General features: G+C 33.2%; 1 protein-coding gene across 10 annotated transcripts in view; it reads left to right on the top strand.

Moving 5' to 3' along the window:
• MEF2C (myocyte enhancer factor 2C) overlaps nt 1-17,632 on the top strand; it is a 120,845-nt gene that overhangs the window by 9,297 nt on the left and 93,916 nt on the right. For 2 of the 10 annotated variants that reach the window (XM_077171936.1, XM_077171935.1), the window contains exon 2: nt 2,646-2,858. The exons of the other annotated variants lie outside the window; for them this stretch is intronic. The gene's annotated coding sequence lies outside the window, so the exon portion shown is untranslated. The remainder of the gene's footprint in view (nt 1-2,645; nt 2,859-17,632) is intronic. 10 annotated transcript variants of the gene reach the window in all.

Raw genomic sequence — 17,632 nt, 5'->3', positions numbered from 1 at the left:
ATGGAGGCAGGGTGTGTTTTTATTTAATCAATATATGACAGTAAGAAGCAATATGCCATGCAACAGAGGTGTGACAAAAATAAAGAGACATTCTGCTCTGTTTTTAGGAGCAGTACTTGCCACCTATCTGGACAAATTATGATTTTCTTGAGCTGCTTTCTGTTACAAGTCTCTAAAAGTCACCGCTGTAGAACAGTAGCCCTCTGTTCTACCACATTTTTATGTATATGATTACAAGCAAACCTCTCTTGAGACCATCACTTCATTGACTGCTCCAAGAGGACACTTCTACAGATTTCTGATAAAAAGTAATTTTGAGATTAGTTGGGAAGAAAGTATTCGTTCACCCCTTTTGCTTTACTGGTTTCCACATGTGATCAGAAAGAGGAAGTTATTCCACTAATGGATCAGAAGATTGCTCTATGAATTAAATACCATTCTAAGAATACAACTCCCATGTTTGATAAATATAAATTCAAAATACAATGTGGATATATTAAAAAAGGTCTCTTTAAAATCACAAGGAATCTAAAGATGTATAGTTTTGTGAGATTCTGATGATGATAATATGTGAAAGAAAGAATCATCAGCATTCTATTTTCATATGTTGGTCTACATCCTACTCTTATATGCAAACTAGTTAAATAAATACCCACTCTTATGTCTGTTCACAAAGACCACTTTCTATGACCATTACTTAAGCTAGATACCTAAATCTAAAATGTAGGCTTTCTTTTGAAAAGGTGAGCATATGGCACATTCCATGTCAAAGTGTGCTCCAAATTTTGAACAAGTTTCTTAAATGCAATAATTGTCAGCACCAAATATAACCCATCAGTTTCAATTTCCAAGGAGACTAGGGAGGAGAATCTTTCAATATAAATTCCAAAACCTGAAAATATTGGGAGTATTTTAAAAAATGTATGTTTATCCTTAATGTACAATTCAGTAATCATCATCTCTGAAGAGATACATGAACTTTATTTAAGGCAACAGATGCAAGGTAAAAAAATTGCAAGTGAAGGGCAAAAGCTGAAAAGCAGTATAAAAGGGACTCAGAACCGCCAAATGTAAATTTTCAATGGAACTGCAAACTTATTTTTCTTTTTTTTTTGTGCAAGTCTGTTATGAAATGCCTGAGTGGAATGAAATTGTCACTTTTACTAAAACCTTAAATTTGTGTTGGAATGTGTTCAGAAAATTAGAAAGGACTTAGGGCAACATCTAAAAGTGGAATTTAGGTTTTACTTTGCTGTGTCCTGTTGTCTACTGGAATCCACATCCCAAATTAAATCTGTAAGTTCTTTATGAACATTGGTTTAATTTTTATGTCAGAAATTCAAGAGTTGAGAAACCTAATTGGAAAGACTTCTTACTCTTAACATAGAGCAGCTAATGGTAAATTCTCTTTTCCATTGATTATAGAATATTGTGGGAGAAAGCTAGTCGCAGTTTCCAAATGTGAGGCCGTTACATTTTTGTATAGGTAATGAAATAGTCATCAAAGGAAGGACTGTAATTGAGTCATGTTTTTCTGGAATGCCATAGTTCCTTACCTATTGAGTTAGTCTCTCAATCTTTTTTACCTCTCTTACTAAAAAATGCAAGCCTTTTTATGATTCTAGTCTGTAATATAGCTTTCTGTTTAAACTTATAGCTAGTTTAAACAACCAGTTCAATGCCATCTTTGCTATTGCATTGTCTGAAAAGTTTGATTTTACTTTATAAAATACAATGTATAAGAAAATAATTCTTTTGCTTTTACTTTTGATTTTACCACAATGCAAGTGCATTCATCTAAATACATAAAACTATATAATAAATACTTCTGTGACAGTCTTTCATAATTTTTAGTGACCTCATCCTTTCATTTGAGTTAGCTTTTGAACAGATACATACCATGTCTAATGAATCTCTGAAATCTAGGATAAGAGCTAGAAACATGAAGAGATGTTTGACTGTGAGGACAGTGAGCATGCTGTAAGTGAGTAATGAATTGATTATGTGTTGGCTGAGACAGGAATTAAAGTTCGAGGGTGTGCTAAATCTCTCAGTCTACCTCAGAGTGTTTCATAAACCTGTAAGAGAAAAAGTAGTTCCAAAATAACCATTTTTTGCATGTTCTCTCTCGTCTTCACACCCAGAGTTTGGATGGTCTCTTAGGAAAGACCTTGTGGCCTAGCATGCATGACTCTTCAGCCAGTTTCTTGTATAATTAATGTGCCTGTTGAATATGTGGGTGTGAGTCAAAAGCTGATTTTGTGACCACATTATTAGGCTTGAATTAATGGAGAAGAGTTAAGTGCAGTTAAAAAGTTGTGGATATTCCATCTTGACTAGTATTTTTCCAAGACCTTGAAGCTGCTCCTAAGTTATAAAAACATGCTGCTTTTTCCTTTTCTTTTACTATAATTTGGAAGTTCTGATCTCTTCTCATGAAGAGAACTTACATCAAAATATAATAATGTATTTATTTAAGAGTATTTAAGACATAAGTAAATATATGACACTATGTCCTTTGTTCATGTATTTTAGCATAACTTCACTGACTTGATGACCTACTAAAAACTGATTTATATACAGGATTCATGCTGTTAATTAACATCCACTTCTTTTTCTCAGTTCTGCTCTGACTCTTTTTCCAGACTCATTAGAAACAAAGGTACCATTTGAATAGAACATTTCAAAAGAAGATCTTCTTATCTTCTCTTCTGGACCACCCTGGGAAGAATGTAAAAAGATGTACCACTTCTTTGATCAAGAGCATTATAAGCAGACTTAAGCAGTTTGCTAAGTCCCTCTTGGGTGTACGTGTGTGCTTGCCATTCACACATCCCGAAATGAGATGGAATGTGAAGGTACATTTTATGCTTTTCTAGAGCTGTTCTCAGATTAGGAGAGTATACCTCAGCTTCTGTCTGCTAGATGTTAATTGTATTATGTAACGATCTGTGTGGGTTTCATAAAGCAAAATCATTCCATTTTTCTAATGTGATTTTGAAGTACTTTATACCAAATAATCACTGTAGATGGAGTGTATACAGGCTGAGACTGCTGGCCTCATAAGACTTCCAGGTGCTCCAGATTACTTCAAGTGCTCAGACCATTAGGCGGTGTATGAATCTTCACTCAGCTGGCAGTCCAATTTTATTCCTGATGTATAAGACAAAAGTGTGTAAACATCATTACAAAATTCAGAATAGTTTGTATGTCCTTTTTACTGGAACACTATATTCTCAAAAAAGAGACGGAGGGAGGGAGGGAGGCAGGAGTGAGCTTATTTGGTCTATCTTCAAGTATTTAGTTTATCTTCAATTAACCAAAAGGGACACAATGTAAATTACTTTACAGCTGAAAAAAAAGATTTTACAGACTCATCAGAATTTCTGAATTCTTTCCTGAGTATAAGCATGCAGTTCTGGTGCCATGATGAGTCAATAGCTGTAGCCTGGAGAGTGCTTTTTACTATTTACTGAAGATCTGGTTCTCCTTTTATGTGAGAATACATAGTTACGTTTATTTGTGGTGGCAGTTTTTTACTGACAACTATAACTCGCTGATTGTTTTTAGAGCCATCTCGGGTTCTCAATCCATAAATTCAAGTGAAACTTGATAAGATGCAAGCAGCAATAGCAAAGCTGACTCAATCATCATTTATGCTTATTCAACGTGTGAGAGGCCCATATCCTGTAATGCTAGAGTATTAGCAGGTTATTTGTTTTGTATTGGTTTTAGGTATAATGCTACTTTTGTCTGAGAGCATAGCTAAGCAGAGGAAGGATATTCTAGTGTCTGTGATGGCAGCTTGTATTTGGGAAGTGTGGAATCAACTCTTCCAGAACCTCTTTTAGATGGCTGTGAAGATTTCATTTAGCTCATGCATCAATTCCCTTTCTGTAGAATGAGATGGTATTTCCATGAGGCAGATTCTGTGTGACCGAAGCACTGTGGTAACAGTGTCCATATGAGTACCATGGGGATAAAAAGGCAATGTAGACTGTAAATATGTAGTGGCTTTTAGACAGTTACAGTCTAAAGCAAAGGAACAGATTCTTAGAACTTCACTTTTGCTAGAAATTCATTTTAATTAAAGTTTAGAACTTTCTGCTTCTTTCTGTCCATTTTTCTTCTACTTCTTTAGTAGTTGTGCCAAGGTATCCATGTGTGTTTCTTCCACTGTCATCTGGCTCATTCCCAGCAGATGCACACAATCTGTTTTGCTGTCATTGACAGGGCTCAGTTATGAAAAAAATGTGGCAGAACATGCTGGTGTAGTCACTTATACAGGATTCTCTTTTCTAAGTAACTGAGAAGAAGTTAATTTTTTTTTTTTTTTTTTTTACATATTGTTCAGTCTTGGGGTTTTATCCAGGTAACTTTGCATTGGATTAAACAGGGTGTTTGTTTAACATCTTAGCTTTCTTTTTTAATTCCTACTTTGTAAAGTTAAAATTTGCCAATTATATGTATTATAGAAATCACCACAGAATGTTGACAGGCCTCAGTTACAAGTGGCGACAGTAATTCTGGCCATTCAGGAATAAATGTAGTATTTCCAGCTATTTTAGACAATATTATAGTGTTTCTTTTATATTTTAAAATATAAATACAAATTTCCCCATTTATAAATAATCCTGATCATCCAAACACATGCACTCTTAAGTATCCTGAATATACATTAATTATACAAAAGGATTTTGTATACGGGGATAACGTGTTCCTTCTCATGCAAAGTTATAGTCAGTAAGAGGCTGAATAGAAACAAATCAAAAAAAGATTTTTTTTTTACTTTATTGCCTACAGAATAAAAGCTATAAACCTTAATGTTATCATTTATTGTGATATTTTGTATGTAACATACAAGTAAGTAACATAAACTTAAAAGTAAGTAACATAACTTAACATAGATTAGGGCCTGTACAGGATGCTGTGCAAATACACATTAATGAACAGCTCTACCTTTGGCCTTAACAGCATGAACAAAAAGGATAATAAAAAAGAAGGTAGATTGAAAGAAATGAAGATTATTTTTTTTTTACTATTATGAATGTCTTGCCTTTCTTCCCAGTGTTCAAAAGGAAGACTTGGTGTAAGTAATTAAACTTTATGGAAGGTATCTAACAAGAAAAACACTGTTTATTAGATGATAGGTGTTCTCACTGTCTTTGCGAAAGAAAAAAATTAATCACCAGCTCAAATTTTGTGTTCCTTCTTTGCTGCTTTCTACCTCTATCTCAATGAAGGCAGAGATGACAACAGCAATTTCCACACTGGGTTATTAAGTTTACAGTATGAGCCATTAAAAAAAGGCTAATATTAAATATGTATAGGCATTCTACATGTTTATTAAAAAACAGAATTTGGTTTACAAGCTGATATTGCCTATAATACTTTTATTTTGACCTAAATTTTCCTTTTTAATTGTACTTTGTTCATACGGGCTGACAGTTCTGGCTTCTTTATTTTTTTTATTCTACAGCTAAAAGAAAAAAATCTTCCACAGCTAGAATCCCCATTAATTCCCCAAACTGAAAACTAGTTTAGTGAGCCTAGTTTTGGTTGGCTTTGAAATATCTGCATATATACATTAACATAAATTAAATATATTTAAACAAATTTGATCTATATTTTTAGGATTTTTTTAAAAGACTATTTCATTTTGGGAAATGGCTTTATATACTTAGAACTCTGAATTCACATTGTTGTCCCTCACCTAGTTGCAGATTTTGTATCATTGATAGATTGTGTTAAAAAGGCTATCTGTAAATATGCAACAGTGGTAGACTGACATTAACTAGGCTTGTGGTTTTTCTGTAAATTTGTTTCTTATCATCATGTACACATATTTATACATATGTACATGCATATATATATATATATATATATATATATATATATATATATATGCGTGTGTGTGTGTGTGTGTGTGTGTGTGTGTGTGTGTGCTTTTTATACAAATATGTATGGTTTTCAAACTATGATTGCATGCTACTGGGTATGCCATAAATTGTAAATAAAACTGTCAAAATGTCTCTTCAATTAGACCTCATAAAAATAATCAGTCCATAAACATGTGGTGTTCTTTCTCCCTATATATACAGTTATTATATAAAATAAAAGTCTTTCATCTAAACCTAAAATCTTCTGTATTATGGGTTAAAAATATACTAATTTTTAGTGTGGTCTTTTTATATGCTTTTATATTTTTTGGTATATTTTGGTCTCAAAAAAATAAATGTGAGAATACCAAACCTAATTTCTCCTGATTTTATAGACAGGTTGAATTAAAAGATGACTGTAACCCCTGTTTGTCATCATAATATTTTTAATTTGTATGTTTTTAAGGAGAGTATTCTTGTATTTTGGAGAGGTCTATTACAAGCTACACTTTCAAAGTTTCTGGAAATAATTTCAACTTTTTAATTAGTCCTAAAATTAATTTAGGATGGGATTTGTTAATGTGGGCATTTCTAGGAGACAAATAGCATCAGTGTATCACATATAATGTAAAAAGCAGACAGAGAAAATAGGGTCCTCAGATGATTACTTTCACTATTTCTATGTCTTGATTGCTAGGCTCAGTTTAACTCCAGAAATATTTTTACGACTTAGCTATTACCCTTTTAAGACTAAGATTGCAACACACCTATTAGTTGTTTGGGTAGCGAGAAGAGAAAGGGATAATTTAATACATTTCTAAACGAATAGAATTTATATCCTAATCCTGTGAATTGATACTTCTCCAAAGTATCAGGAAAGATGGTAAAGACCAAATGAAATACTTCAGAATGTAACGTTTTCTCATTGTGCCACCTGTCAACCTTGATTTTTTAAAATTTAATCATATTGATTATGGTTCCTTTATTAAAAACAAAAACAAAATCAAAAACCAAACAAAAAATCAAAACCCAAACCAAAAAAAAACTCCCCCGCCCCCCCCCCCCCCAAATAATTATAATTTAAAAAGCCTATAAAATTCATTGCAGCTTAGTACAACAATACATTGCTTTTAGATCTAAATGCTAAACACGAGAATCTCAACACCTTTTGCCTGGTATTTTATGATCCTACATAGAATCTTATGTGGCAAAAAAGATGACATTTATACACATCCAAACTGGACAAATTAGATGATAAATTCCAAAGCTGAAGACTTACTATATAGAACTTTATTCTGAATGCTAAGCATTTTCAGATTCTGTTTCAAACATCAGTGCTGATCTCACTGTAGATACCTAATAAGTTAGAAGATATGAAATAAAGAAGGTGTTTCAGTTGTTTTTTTTTTCATTTTACATAGCTGATAACTTTCCATGAAAAAACAAACAAAGAAACAAATAAACAAAATCATAACAGAACTGGTCAAATGATTATCAGAAAAGCAATAGACTGAGAGCTGCTTTTTTCACAGGTGCTACAGCTTTTAATTTACATGAAGATTTGTATTCCATTTATTTTCATCACTACTGAATAGGAACTAGTATTTTCAGTGTCCCAGTAATGTTTCAGGAATAAACATTGATACTTAAGTGATAGTATGCAGATATCTGCGTACCTTCAGATAAGCTAATATATAAAACAGGTCAGTAAATCCTGTATATACTTCCATCTTATACTTCAACAGTAACATAAATAACTTGAAGACGTCATTAAAGGTATCAGTTGTATGCATGATTATACACTGGAAAATTAAGATATAATTAATATTATAAGACTACATTTTCTTGCTGTTAAGGAAGTAGAACAGTTGGGGCTTTTTCCTGTGAAAATATTTTCCAGTGCCTTGCCAGCAGCATGTTTCCAACGGGAGAATCACCTTCTCTAGATGGCTGAAGCAGATTTTTTCCCTGTGTAAGGCTGGATGTGGATTTTTCATGAGGAGAAACAACCTATTTTTGTGATGTGAACTGTCCTCAAAAATGGATTATTTTTGAACCATAAAGCATGGTTTTTCACCAGTAATGATAGTTTGAGCTAATACTGCCCCTGGTGAAAGCACTGTTTGTATGTGGCATTTTTTCTTTATAAAATTACACAATTGTTTTTTTAATCTGTTTGCCTGCAGATGCAGGACAAACACATTACTCAAGAAAAAATTATATTTATACACAGTTTAAGAGAGAAGGGGACTGTCTGGATGGAGACAGAGCTGACCACTAACTCTTACACAGTGCAGAGAATTGCTGCGGTGTACAGTCATGCTACACCTGCCTAAATCTCAGAAGTTGTGTGCATCTATGCAGTGCAAGAATTACCTTACAAATGATTAATTTTGAATCCCATCACAATATTCAACACAAAAAAATGTATGTACAAAAATTAATTATTTGGCCAATTATATTATGGCCTCTGTTTCTCTAACAATTTGTCATTGACAAAAATATAGACAGTGCTTTAATTGTAAGAATATTATTTTGAAGAAAAATACTGCAATTTTGAGGGTTCTGCATTATTCAGAAAATTTAAGCATGTTCACAGTGTTAATATGACTGATGACAAAGAGCTCTTTCATGGTAACACTTCTAAATGATCTTATATTGACCTTAATTGACAAAGCTATTAATACCATTTTAATTTTTTTTAGTTGCCAGTGTCATTAAGCTTGCAAATACACTGTCTCCATAACTGTTCCAGTTTTTTATTTCTGTCATCTAAAAAATGTAAAAATAAGAACAGACAGATAGCTTTTTTGTTTTGAATGTCTTATAATTCCACTTTAGTTTGTTTGAAAACTTGAGTGTGAAAATATCAAACATAAGTAGATGAAAACATAACATATATCTTTCTGATTGTGTAGATTCTATTGTGTAGAAAATACACATCTGACGTTATAGAATGAAACCTCTCTCTTCTGTATGTTGCTAGAAAAATTCCAGGCAAGAAAGCTCTTACTCAAATGCTCAATGTGCATCCCAGTTAAAGTCAGGCCTTTATCAGATCCACTGGGCAATTCAAGCACTGAAAGATCCTGACATTTTTTTGAATGAGAAGAGCCAGGGCACTTCTGGAGCTGAGAAAATAAACAGTTAATTACAAGAAGGCAAAGCAGATGTTTAAGGAACATGTAATCTCTGATCAACAGGATCATTTTCATATCTTCAATACTTCCTTAATTTTTATCATGTTTGTCTATATAGGCCATGCAAGGCAGAGAATTTTTCTTCTCTCTTGAAGAGAGTACACTTCCCATAAGCAGAAGCTGGGTTATGGACAGAAATAATCTATATTTTAAAATAGTAAGAAAAAAAAAGAAGACAAAGCATCAAGTTTGTATTATAAAAAAAGATTTTGTCCACTACAGGTGTCAGTCAGAACTTCTGCACACTGTAGGTTCTCAGAAAACCAGGCAACTGCAGCTATTTCAGCATTATATTAAGCTAATATTTTCTTTCCAAATATCCACTGTTATGTAATAACACTGAAAAATAGTCAACTTGTTTATACAAACTTATCTGAGAGACCTTCCTTTAAGCAATAAGGCCTGGTGGCTGTGGACAATCTTTTTCTGAATGATTAAAATTAATCTGGTTTTGGTTTCATTGTCTATCTTGCTTAATAAAAAAATATATAAGCAGATTTGTAGTTTCTATTCTGAATTGAAGTGTGAGAAGATATTCTGTGAAAGCCATTTCTCTTCCTAAAACTGGAATAGTGGTACAGGTTTCGTTGCACAAGGAAACTTGCATTACTCTCTCCTTAAGCTCCTTCTTCCATATACTAAAGTCTTGCTAGCAAAAGAGAAATTCTTTTCCATATCAGAATATTCACCAAACATGCTCTGTTTTCTGGCATCTTTAAGTGTGAAATTCTCACACAGCACGTTACAGAAAACTTTAGATTCTAAAACAGACCAGAAAGTTTCTTCCTGTCTGCATGAAGCCATAGGTGTTATGAAAGCTTGTACATGCACAAAGCTGATCTGAATGAGGTTTCAGGGACACAGTAATATGAATATGTTATGTGGCTGTTTTAAGATAAAGGACCAAATTTTAGTAGAAGACCTGAATTGTTTTCCCGTCTGTTTCTGTAGACCTGCTGCATAACTCCAAAAATTCCATTTGAAAATTTCTACTTTTGTTGTAAAATTTCACCAGTGTCTATAGGTGATAAGGGAAAAAGAGGAAAAGAAAATTTTATTATATATATTATTTTATAATCAGTGTATTTTTTCAGAAGCTTCAAAAGAAATAACACTTGTCATTTGAGAGCTGCAGCTGTTAGTCTGTTGAGACATAAGAGGAGATAGGCAGATATTGAATTATTCATGAAGGCTATTGCTATAGTTGATGGAAGTTCATCAGCTAATTCCCCCACTCCATTATGAACTTTCTTTCAAATTCAGTCAGGCTACAGGAGTACAAACCGTTACTTTTAATAATCATGCTACCAGAAGTTTCATAAATTATATCACATAAGCTTTCTCTTTTAAGAAAGTTACTTACTGTTCATTAGAGGCTGATAAGTACTTAATTTTAAATACTTTTAATACTACTAATTCATGACTAGGGTGAACAGTATGATATTCTTTCAAAATGTAACTTACAAAAAATGTTTTTAAAATGCATAAATGCTTAATTCAGCTTGATGACCCAAAGTCCGACATTTTAATTTATATGCATATTTAAGTATTTTGGGATTTATGAACACAAGGAAGTTTTGGGTGCTCTAACTTACAACATGTTTTGCAGTTTATAGGTCAATTCAACATGTGTAAATGCAAGAAAATCTCAGTTTGCCCAAGCATAAGAAAATCAAATGCTAATTCTCCTGCTTGCATGAGGGAGTTGAAACAGATGATCTCCAGAGGTCCTTTCCAAACTTCAGTATTCTGGGATTCTGGAAGAAGCCAACAATTTTGTGGTGCAGACTGTCAGAGTAATGATAAAATGCTGACATTTAAGGTTAGTTTGGCAGACACCAAAATCATGTCATGAAGTGAGTGCTCCTAGGTATTGCAGGAATGTTAAATATCAAAGATTTTGTGCCACTTTCAGTGATAAGGAGCTGGGTGACTCTCGCACAAAAGGTTCCACAAATGTAGCTCTTCTTTTCACATAGGCCAGGTGAAAGATATTGTCAGCTATCTCTGCTTTGGCCACAGCAAAACCACAAATCTGACCAGCATGTATTTGTTTTCTTTAGGAGATTTCCTTCTCTTTTTACACATCACTGCAGTCTGATTTGGGGATTTGAGAGCAGTAAGAAATTGTAGTAAAAATTTATTCTCCAGTTCAGCCCCTTCTTCTTTGTGGAGATTTCTGTAGTGAATGAGATTGAAAAATGTCTGTTCTGTGGTGTGCTTGATGAAGACAGTGCTCTTATTTATCCTGTGATGACCTAATAGCAGCAGCAGCAGCAGCACATGCCCTTTTGATGGAAAGGATTATTGTAATTCCCTTCTAGAAAGCCTTCTAGCAGCTCAGCTCTGTCACTTGCAGCCTGTTCAGAATTCAGTGACACACTCCCATCCTGTCTTGAGCAAGTACAATCCTTTGCCTTGTACCTTCACTCATTTACTTTATCTGCTATGAAGTAGCTGTTTGATTTTAAAGTTTGCTGCCTTAGTTTTGAAATCCTTAATGATTCAGATCAGGCTATTTTCGAAAAGTCCTCCGCAAGTATCATATTGACAGATATAACCACCCCCACAGTGTATTTTAGGAATCTCAGCATCATATCTTAGGTTGCCAAGTTATGTCCTTTGCCAAGATAGGCCTTCAGGTAAGGAACTTCCCCAGGAAATCTGTCTTCAACAATATATACTTATCAGAAAACATTAAAATTAAATATATATTCTTGGTTACTTTTTAAAATCACTTTCTTATTGTTCAGTGTAATTTCTATTTGGACTCTTTTTTATTCCAGTTCCTCTCAGCAGTACTTGGAGTTGTTCTGTCAAATTTTCTTTTTCCCTTATGCCTCTTCAAATTTTATTTTTCCCGAAGCATACTACTGATGTAGTTATGGATAGTGACTTCTTAATGGCATGTCATGTTTCATGTCAAGAGCATGACCTTTTTTGTGTTAACATAAACAGTATGTCAACATGATTGCTTACTAAATAATACACAGACTGTTTTTACATTTAATGTAATTCTAAAACTTGTATTTTAATCTTTATTCCTCGTCTTTACAAGGAATTATCCCCTTCTTCTTCCTATTATGCATTGTAAGTCACTAGGGTTCAGCTGTACAATGTTGTAGATGGAAAGGAATTCTCTTGTCTGCTTGTCTTGCTGTGCATCTTGTTATTTCTGTTCTTATTGTTGCAATTACAATGACATGTTTACAGCTATATTAGTATGGTGCTTAATTTTCCTCATTGATGATAAAGTAATAAGGCTATGTTTGAAGAAGTTTAGACTAGATGTTAATGGCTTCAGTGTGGTCAAATGGATTCTGCACTTGTGGACATCCATGAAGTGCTTTGAATAAGAAATAATCTATTTTCTTCTGTTCCATGTCTGAAATTTCAGTTTAATAATTTATTACCTGAAGTGAGTTATGAAAGTTGTTGGGACACTTTTTACCAAGTTGCTCTAAATACTGTTCCATGCACTGATAATACCCCCTTTCACCTGAATACAGAACTGTATTTAGATGCACAAAACTTGAATCCATGTTAAGTGCATGAGGGATTAGGTTTTTCATCTCACACATACTCATTGATTTCAAATTCTCATTGGCTTACTTGACTTATTTGGGTACAGTAACAGCATCTGTGATTTTATTCATATTAACCATTACATATGTAATTAATCTTAGGTACAAGAAGAGTTCTGCAGTCCTCAGCAAACTATTTAAGTGCTTCGAATTAGGCATATACATGCTTGTAGGTTTGAGGCTACAAGTCATAGTACTGCAAAGACTTAAGAATTTGTTCAAGTTTACTATCTTTTGATGTTGTACCAATGTCACAATTACTTTCATCAAGTAAAATGCTGCCCCATTAAGACTTTGCTTAATAGTCTGGTGTGATGGTGTTTTTTTAAAATTATTTTAAATCCTTTGAATTTTACACTATCTCATGGGTGCAAGTTACTTAAATAATCTGATTTAAATGAGCACAATTCAGAATGTTTCCTAGACTGTATTATTAGAAAATGAAAGCTAATCTAAAGTGGGAAAAAATACTTGGTGGGTGGTTTCTTCTTCTTACATCAAATTTTACAAATCAGTTAATTTCAGAAAAAAAAAATCAAACTGAAGTGGAGGAAGTTGACATGTGTACCTGAAGTTCACTTCATTACATTTAGATTTTCCTAAATTTTACTTCTGTGAAAACTCCTTACTCTGTAAGATTAGCAAATTGATGATGTTTTCAACTGGGGTTTTTTTGTCTTGTCATTTTTAGTAGTCTTCCAATGGATTATGCTCAATGTCAATGCCAAGGAACCTTTTAGCCTAAATAATTCTTGAAACAATCTAAAAGTATTACATATTATTAAGTTGGGAATTTACAAATGCTCATTACTGGATAGTCTTCAGGGCAACTTACTCTTAATCATTAAGCCTTGAACCACAATCTCAGCAGAATGTGGTGTTTTTAATAGCACTGGTTCCTGTGAGCAAATTTTATTGTGGCATCATGGAATAATATGCATTCTTTTGCTTATGATTTATTCTCCGTAGATACAAAATGGTAAAAGAGGTGTGTTAATATATTTTAATTCAAAGTACTTAGCTCTTAGTACTTAATATTTAGCTCTGTTACAGTTCAGAGATTGAATAACAAGTATTACAATACTATTTGTTCTTAGTCATGCTATACCAGATGCTCACAGTGAGAATATTGATCAATTACTGGTAAAGATATTCAGCACATTTTACGGATCATTGCTAAATATTATATTCCTCTGTTTCAGTGTTCCCCAAAACACTGCTGAAAATCAGAAGTGTAAAACTACTACATTCAATAATAGATAATGTGTTTCAATGCTGGTTGCAACTTTGTTCTAGAAGAAGACTCACACTGAGGTCACTAAATAGTATCCTTAAAGAATGACAATATTTTATGTTATTGTCATGTTATTGTTATATTATTATTTATATTATTTTCCCTCTTGTTTTGATACTTAGGTAACTTTTCTGGGATTTATGCCCTACATGTGTATGAATTTATACAACAAAGAAAGTGTGTCAGAATGCAATTTATCACAGATTTGAGGGAAACTGTTACTCCATTACTTGGTTTTCAGCATGCACTTAGAAACTAACCATAAGGCAGTACAGAAAGGAGAAAAAGACAGCTTATCTTGCTTGTCTAGGACTTACCAGTCTGTGGCTGATAACCCAGGCTGATCCTGACCTTGGCAGCATTATAAGAAGATGAATTTTAAGAATTTCTCTAATATATTAGACACAAAAAAGCCATTCCTTTAACAAACAAATACATATTTTCTTTTTTCTTCATATCTTGAATAAATGTATTTTGACTAGCATCTGTCCAGGACTTTAAATTCTGTTTCTTGCTCAATCTCAGTCCTCATTGTAGTATGCTGGGACTTGATGAACTGCATAAGGGAAGGTTACTTCTGAAATCCTTTTCTTTCATTAGTTTTGATATGTTCAGATTGTGTTGCTTAGTGACCTAATAATAATAATATTACATTAGTATTAACAACGTGGCATCAGGGACATATTTTTAGTCTATTTAATATGAACTAAAATTATGAAGTTTTCCCCTTTATCAAAGGAAAGGCACTACTACAACCAGAGAAGGTAGGATAAAATAAGGAGTGCCATGAGCATTGACATGATTTCAGATACTAAGATGTACTCAGATGATTAAATAGATCAGAGCTGTTCAATTTCTTAAAGTTCTATGGTTTTTATTCTAATGGAAGCTTCATCTCTTCAGGACATTGCATGTAATGTTCATTTTAACTTCAGTTTTACTTAAAATATCAGCAAAATTGGAACATTATTACACATTTTCAAAGTGTTTTTCCTTTCATTTTATGTAGCTAATGTATTTATCTTTTAAGGACCTCAAAAGGGAAATAAGATACACGTGTATGGAGGCAAAAAATCAGAACAGAGACTTCAGGCTGTAATATGATCAAGGTATCAACCTGCTTCATAATATCAGATCAAATCACTGATAAGCAGCAAGAGATTAAAAATGAACTCCAGTTGTAGAATGTATTTTCTCAAGAGCTGTGCTAATCTTTAAAAATCTTAGACTTACTGAAGACAGCAAGAGCAAAATGTTATACTACAGTATTATCAGATTTTCAGAGAGACTACACAGTCACTCCTAAAATGCAAACTAAGAATTTTTTCATTCTTTCCTAGATGACAGAAGAGAAAAATGATGTAGAACAAATTATTGATCATTATTCAACGAACAAGAATAAGAAGTCACTGCACACTCCAATAGGTACACCACACTGTTGAGATGAGCCATTATTTCTATGCAATTCACATATTTACCCTTCACACATCTTGCTTTCATAAAGTACATGACATGTACTCCTACTATACAGCTACAAACCCCACAGCTTTAACACTGGGTCTGCTTTCTGCAGTAAAATGTAAAAAGTCTAGCAGTAGTTAAAACCAATGTGACATTTTATGTTCATTGTGACATTATGTTCATATTCATTGTGAACTTAACAAGGGATTCAAATTTATAATTCCTATAAAAAATCAATCTCACAATAGATATTGACTCAAATACGTGTAATTTCTTACTAATGATCTTAATGTACAGAGTTTGTTGTACCATATTTTTCACAACTTACTTTTCTTTTAGTGAGACCAGGCTCAAAATATAGAGTTTCCATGTAATTTTAGGTCTTATTGTAATCCAAAATTATTTTGACCTTGTCAAGTAGAAAGTTTCACACATTTCTTTTGAAAGACGGCCAAAATCTGGGGAGAAAACTACGTAAGAATATAAGCAAATATATTACTACATTCTCATACAGATTTTACAGCAAACCAGGATCCAAAAGGTAATGATTAATTATTTTATATGAGTGAATTCTGCCACCTGTAGCTTGGAAAACGGAGGACTAATTTGTTTAATTACAGGCTATATATTTCAGGCATAAGAAGTATCAAAGATTAAAAATCTACTCAAAATCAATGTTGGTATTTGACAAAACTGTACGGAGACTCAGCCTTGGAAAGACAATTTAAGTTTATTCAGACAATGCTCAAGAATGAAGTATCGTCATTTCTTTAGGTTTAATCCGTTGTTTTCTTTCATGGCATTGTTAAAGTCATCCATAATTTGGTATTTCCAAAAATTCCATACTGTAATCAGTTTTATTAGAATGTAGATATTAATTTAATTGTCAGGGGGAGGTGGATTCTAAAAGTTTATATCTTCATTAATCTTCATTAATTTGAAAGTAAGTTCTTATAAGCAATTTTTTTTCTCTGTTACTTTTCTGGAAAAGTAGAAGAGAAACACTTTGTCACTTCAGATAAGTTGAAATTCCTATTAATATAAAAGTTCTCTAATTACATATGAAATGGGCATCTACACAACTTACTTGAAAGAAAATATGAGCAAGGAGCACCATTAGTTCACCTGATTCTGAAAGCAGAGCCATGGTGAAGTGTTAATACTTCAAACAGGACAAAATATTATGAAATCTATCTAAACCAAAAAGCGAAGAGTTTCTTCTTCAGCTGCATTACAATTTGTACGGCAGAACAATGATCCAGGATGGAATTTGGCCAAGATGTTAGGCATATGAAAATAATTATGGAATTAATTTGGTATCTTTTAACATTCCCAGTGATCAGGATCTTTGTTGTAATTCATTAGTAACACATTCTTTTCTGTTAGCATAGCATCTTAAAACATCATCTGTTGAAATGTCTTTATTACCAGTACAGGTATGGAGTCTTATGACTGGAGGTGCATTATTTAACCTGTTATTCTTTGTACTGTTGGAGTTTATAGGAAGATACTGTCCCTGTCCTCAAGAATTTGCAATACATAAATCTGACCCTGATTAGTTTGTGAGAATCAACAGGATCACAGCATATGCTGGTTTGACTGTAGCAACTTGAGGAAGTGTCTTTTTCATTCATGGGGTGACCATACACCATACAGTTTAGAGCATTTGACATCTCTTTGATTGAGGTTGCCAAGTCTTACAAAGATGAGCATCTAATGTCACCATTTTACATAACAGCAGAGCATGACTCTGGCTTAGGGTTTAGGAAACAAGCAATTACTACTCTCCTGTATGCATATCTGTCTTGATGCAGAATATGCTCTGTCTGTGGCAGATGCAAAGCCTGCTTAATATTGAAAGTATCCTTACTATTTTTTTATCATAATATAACATAGTGAGTCTGTTCCAGGTAGCATCAGACTCTATTCTTGCTGCTCTTCTACTTTTTTATCAGATAAGCCAGGCTGAGCAGAGTGAGCTGTGGTTTTAAAACTTTGTACTTTAAATCTGTCTAAAACCAGCCTACCATGGACATGACACTGTACATCATGATCAGTGCATTTTTGACTGATGAAGAGACATGGGTGATGCAGTGGTTTAAACAAATTTAAAAAAGAATGCACATTGTCGTTTCCATGCTTTTTTAGCAGACAAGGTATTGTACAGTAAGAATGACAACTACCACTCTGTACACACCTGAATTCATACCATAA

The sequence above is a fragment of the Agelaius phoeniceus genome, chromosome Z (assembly GCF_051311805.1).
Source record: "Agelaius phoeniceus isolate bAgePho1 chromosome Z, bAgePho1.hap1, whole genome shotgun sequence".
Taxonomy (NCBI): Eukaryota; Metazoa; Chordata; class Aves; order Passeriformes; family Icteridae; genus Agelaius; species Agelaius phoeniceus.
This window is presented reverse-complemented; position numbering and strand designations above follow the sequence as displayed.